Below are 6,486 nucleotides of genomic sequence, written 5' to 3' on the forward strand. Positions count from 1 at the left end.
AAGCCATCCTTTAGACATGTTACCCTTGGGGCGAGCCTTTGACGAACGAACCCCTTTAAAGTCTTCATAAATCTCTCCAAGAAGAACATCCACTTGCTATGGGCTACCCCAACAACTGCAAGTTCATCAACCACATGCACAAGTACATGTATTTGGATGGTAAGAATGTTTGTTGGAAAGTACTTCTCTACCATGCACACTGCTTCAATAGCATTTAAGCGTGTTGCATCGATCTGTCTTCTCTTATCTCTTTTTAACTAATCCAGCGTACCAACTCACTGATTTTGTAGATTGTTCTTCTAATGTCATCTGTCAAACAATCCTTTAAGGCAATTGGTAAGATAAACTGTAAACGTTTGTGCCAATTGTGGGACTTAAGACCAGTGAAATTGTCATCTCTTGTAAAATCCGTTTCCAAACATCGCATGCACCCAATGGGAGTCTTTAATGAAGATATAGTCTTCTTCACTTGTTGCTCTTCTAGACGACTCAAAACCCAACGGTCCTTTTTGTATAGCAAACTTCCCATTGGGTTTAAGTCGAGGCCACATCTTTGGCATTCGACCCACAGCCTGCATGTCATGATTCATCTCTTTGGGCCTTGCTCTCCCTTTTTCGAGTGATGGTTTTCCATATGATCTCCCCCACATTCTTGAAGATGTGCATTCGGTTGAGCAGATGATTAATAAGCAGGTTTCTCTAGTACCGGGGTCCGGAGTTCATGGAAAATAAAAAGTCTTTTCATTCTAGGTGGCATGAAATCTCCCCTCTCTAGCCACATGTTTTTTCAAACGCTCGCTTTCAGTGGATGCATGTCATGTTTGCATATGTTTGGTCCACTTAGCTCATGTCCTTTAGGAAAAAATCTAACATGCTCCTCGTAAATTGTCTTGCTCAAATGATCAAAGCGGCGGAAGCCAAGTCGAGGATCACATTTTGGACATGCATGATTGCCTGAGTAACTCAAGCCTAAAACATCACAAAATTAAAATATAAAAGCGTTGGCATAGCCAGGAATAACATGATGTCTGTGAGGGTTTCAAAGGCACTTACCTGAGCATTAACCAAAGCCTGGCCAATCGTGCATGGTCCACATGAGAATTCCTTGCACATGTACATTATGTCGTCCAATTGGTTGGGACATATCAACCACATTGATTCATGTCCACAAGATTTGGAGCTCCTCTATAAGTGGTGCTAGATAGACGTCCATGTTCTTTGCTTTGTACTTTCCTGGGACAATCAGTGACAACAACAGATGGCCCTTCTTGATAGCTAGCCATGGTGGAAGATTATAATTAACTAGACAAATAGGCCACATGATCCATGATGAACTCCATAATTCGAATGGGTTTACTCATTCCATTGCCAGACCAAAGCAGATACATTGGCTCGTTCTTAAATGTACGCGAACTTTTCTCTATGTCCTTCCATGCACGAGGGTCAACAGGTATCTGCATCACATCATCTGTCGATCTAGTATTTGAGTTCCATGTCATCAAAGAGGCTATGGACTTGCACCTGAACATGTTCTTTATTTTTGGAATGATAGGAAAGTGTCGAAGAACCTTTGCAGAGATAAATTTTCCTTGTGTGTCCTCTCTATACCTGTTGGATCCACAATTGGGACATTGTTCCAAATTTGCATACTCATTGCAAAAAAGTATACAATCATTAGGACAGGCATGTATTTTGTGATAATCCAGTCCCAAATTAGTAAGAAGCTTTTTAGCGGTTGCATGGGTAGGAGGCATGTGATTCCCTTCTGGAAAGATTTGCTTGTTGAGCAACCCGTCGTTACATGAACAAGCCAGCCCCTCAATCACATTATTGAACAGTAATTTGCACTTTATCATGCTTAGGATACAATGTATCTACCTGAAAATCTCTGTGAGACTGAGGCGTCAGACCACCCGTAGACAAACTTCAAATTAAGCATTGCCAACGCGGTACAAAGAACTAAGATTTTTGCACCATTGTAAAGCGGCATGTGTGCAAGAGTTTGCATCATCTCGCCCTCTTTATCGTTGCTATCATGCTATCGATGTGGATGGGATGGCTGAGGTTGGTCCGCAGTATTGCGTTAAATGTTGTCGTCTTCTATGTTTTCGATGATGGGATCCATATCAAAGAGCGCATCTAACATCTGCTCCATCTCTACTTCTTAAATGCCACATCAGGTATTGATTGGGAGGACTCGATTGATGGCTTTTTGTTTGAAAATCTTCTTCTCTGGGATGAAGTTGGAGCAATATCTACTTGCAGAGTTTGATCAATTGTCTCTAGACCATGAGATTGATAATGCAAGTCTTGTAGCTACTCTATCAAAAAGAGACCGTGATTGCGTATATGTTGGTCACAGATTTTTTGTTTTTGAAAGATCTGATGCTTGCAATGTGCACAAGAACACGCCATCCTATCATCCATACTTTATCGACCAATGATGCAACAAAGAATTAAAACACTCTAGTTGTTATAACTACACACTATTAACTGCATGACAATATATCACAACCTCACATTCTCTAGCCAGGTCCGATCCCCGCACACCTCAGTCTAGAGGTGCACAAAAATTAGGACCACAGGGTAATAATCTTGTCTTTATTGGTCAATGACTATATCTTAAGGCTGTTGAAGTCTGTGTGCTCTTTTGAAGTCCGATTGCATTATTTTACTTTTTTTATCAATTTCTGCTTGCATTTTGAAGTACACAACGCGCTTTTGAAGTCCGATTGTATTTTTTCAACCAATTGCCGCTAGCTCTAACAGCCTCACATTCTCTAGCCATGCCCGATCCCCACACACCTTGGTCTAGAGGTGCACGGAGATTAGGACCACATGGTCAATAACTATATATTAGTGTTTTTGAAGTCTGTGTGCGCTTTTAAAGTCCAATTGTGCTAGTGCTTTTCAAACCTATAACTATAACCTAAACCTAACCTAACCTAGCCTAACCTAACCTAATCTATAACCTAACCTAACCAAATTAAACATCTATAACCTCACCTATAACCTAATCAAAGTTCGTTTGTATTTTTTGAAGTACACAAGTCATTCTTGAAATCCGTTTGCGTTTTTTCTACTTTTTGCCGCTAGCTCTAACCTAACTTATAATCTAACATAAACCTAACCTAACCTAACATAACCTAGAACCTATAACCTAACCTATAACCTATAACCTATAACCTAACTTATAACCTTAACCTAACCTATAACCTAACTTAATCAAAGTATGTTTGCATTTTTAGAAGTACATGAGTCATCTTCGAAGTCCGTTTGTGTTTTTCTACTATTGATTTGCCGCTAGCTCTAACCTAACCTATAATCTAACCTAACCTAACCTAACATAATCCTAAACTTAAAACTAACCTATAAGCTAACATAAACAAAGTCCGTTTGCATTTTTTGAAGTACACAAGTCATCTTCGAAGTCTGTTTGCATTTTTCTACTATTAATTTGCCACTAGCTCTAACCTAACCTATAATCTAACCTAACATATAACCTAAACTTAACATAACCCTAAACCTAAACCTAACCTATAACCTAACCTAACCAAAGTCCCTTTGCGGTTTTTGAAGTACACTAATCATCTTCGAAGTTGTTTGCGTTTTTTCTACTATTGGTTTTTCGCTACCTCTAACCTAACCTATAATCTAGCCTAACTTGTAACCTAAACCTAAACCTAACCTATAATCTAACTTAAACCTAACCTATAATGTAACCTACAATCTAACCTATAACCTAACCTAATCAAAGTTTGTTTGTGTTTTTTGAAGTACACGAGTCATCTTCGAAGCTCATTTGCATGCATTTTTCTATTAAATTGCCGCTAGCTCTAACCTAACATAACCTATAACCTAAATCTAGCTTATAACCTAATCTAGCATAACCTATAACCTAACCTAGCATAACTTACCTAACCTATAACCTAAACCCTCCCTAACCCTAATCCATAATCTAACATGATCAAAGTCCGTGTGTGTTTTTTCTATTGTTTGTCGCTAGCTGTAACCTAACCTATAACCGACACAATCTTGCATGGTGAATGGTGTGTATTCTAATCCAACCATTGATGTCAAGGTGTTATCTTAAATAGATCTTCCTTTGATGAAACCCTGTTGGTGAGGAGTGATACCCTTATCGAGAGTGAGAGAGAGTCTTAGGTCAATTGACTTGGCAATAATTTTGTAAGCTACTAACATCATGGTTATGGGCCGCCAATGTTTCAGTTGGGAGAATCATATTTTTTTTGAACCAAACATATAACCTAAACATTAGTTAACTTAACCTATAACCTAACTTGTTGCCTAAACCTAATATAGAATTTAGCTAACCTACCCTATAACCTATAACTTAAACCTAACCTAGAACCTAATCTATAAGCTAATCTAGCCTAATTAACGTCCTATAACCTAGCCTAACCGAATGTAACCTATAAGTTAACCCAACATATAACCTAAACGCAATCTAACATAACCTATGACCTAACCTAGCCTAACGAATAATTAATCTAACTCATAACCTGTAACTTAACATATAACCTATACCCTAACCTAACCTATAACTTAAATTAAACCTAACCTAAACCTCATCGATCGCATAATTTCAAAAATGACATAATTCAAAACATAATTTCAAAACATGATTTTTTCATAGCATAATTTCAAAACAACATAATTCCAAAACAACATGACAAGATGGTAGCGTAATTTCATAACATAATTCTAAAGCATAATTTCAAAATAAAATTACCCCAAACCATAATTTCAAAACAAATATTTTTCAAAGCATTATTTCTAAACAAAATGGCATAAAAACTAAAGCATTGAAAGCCTAAAGCATTAAAAAAAGTTTTGTCAATATATAAATCAATTTAATATGCATTAAAGTTTTGAGCACTCACATGCGGCGTATTTGAGCAATAAAGGGTCTTGTAAACGTGCAAAAATGCGCACACACACACACACACACACACACACACACTATGTTAAACCCTAAACCCTAAACCTACAAGAAAACTTGAAAAGAATCTCACCTTGGTGCTAGAGAGTAGTCCACAAGCAAGATTTTCACCTCCGGAAAGTTGTTGCGCACCATATCTGCAGTAGGTGAGGAGGAAGAGGGCAAGAGAAGAGGCTCAAAAACAAGAAAAATGTGCAGGGAAAGACCCGTGGGTTTTTTTTTTGCAGGTTTCGTCGGTACAGGTATCTGTCGAAGCATTGGAAAATGCATCTATACAGGCACCAAAAGAGACATCGGTATCTACATCAAAAATCCAAAAATGAATTTTTTTTAAAAGCATCTCCCTCCATACTTACCTACGCCCGCCATTGACGCCGGTAATTTGGTGCCGGAATTTAAGCGCCCTCTTGTAGTGTTTTTCATCAAGGGCTTAGAAGAATATACAATATGGTTAGTGCTTATAACAAGTACTCACTATATTCTGACATAAAAGAACATGCTTTCTATATAGTAAGTGTATTGGACCTGAGATTGTCACTTCTAACTACATAGTCACTATATAGTAACTACATTGGACCTAAGATTTGCTACTTCTAACTAGCAATTACAACTACATAGTCACTATAGTAATGCATTAGACCTAAGATTTGCTACTTCTAGCTACCAAGTCAACCTAGTTACTATATATGGTAATTGTGTTGAACATAATATTTTCTACTTCTAACTAGAAAATCCACATAAGTGATATATAGTAGTTGCATTAGACCAAGGATTGACTTCTTTTCATGTAGAAATTCCACATAGTTCCTATATAGGAAATCCAAAGGTACTTGGAAGTTGCTAATTCCATTAAAATATTATTGACTTCCCATATAGGAAACCGTGAATTTTCTTGGTCAACTTAGGAAAAAGATCCTTACTTTTTACTTCAATCTAGGAAGTACATGGAATCCAAAGCTAATTTCTACATGTCAATATCTCCTTGTGCATGCCTTGCTTTCATGAAAGCATGCACATGCACCTTGATGCTCTACGGATATAATGTCCCTCAACATCGGGTCCATAGGGTAGCTTGCACAATTACCTTGTTGCTAATAAAGCTTCACAGCACATTTGAGCCCAATGTTGATCTTGATCATCACAAGTTCATCATCAAAAAGGTTGGATGACATCTCTCTATGAGGTGCTCAAATGCATGTTCAAGATATTCAGCCTTAATGAAAAAAGAGGATTGCAACTCACAATGGTGTGACATCTTGATCAGGAATCACAAATGCATGGAGGACCCGTTGCAAGGAAGGGAAATTGTATGGCCATAGCTACCCCCACATCGATAGTCCCATAAGTCAGAGAGAGAAATAATAGTGAAACAAAAACTTGAATCCCCCTTGCACCATGTGGATATGAAAGAGAAAAGAAAGTGACCTAGTAGGTGTGCTTGCAAGACTGCAGGCAAATGGTGAGTCAAAAGCTACGCTTGCAATAGATGTACAACTTTATTGATTTTGTTGTCGCTAAAAGAA

The sequence above is a fragment of the Adiantum capillus-veneris genome, chromosome 12 (genome assembly GCF_014529385.1).
Source record: "Adiantum capillus-veneris isolate H3 chromosome 12, ASM1452938v2, whole genome shotgun sequence".
In the NCBI taxonomy this organism is placed as follows: Eukaryota; Viridiplantae; Streptophyta; class Polypodiopsida; order Polypodiales; family Pteridaceae; genus Adiantum; species Adiantum capillus-veneris.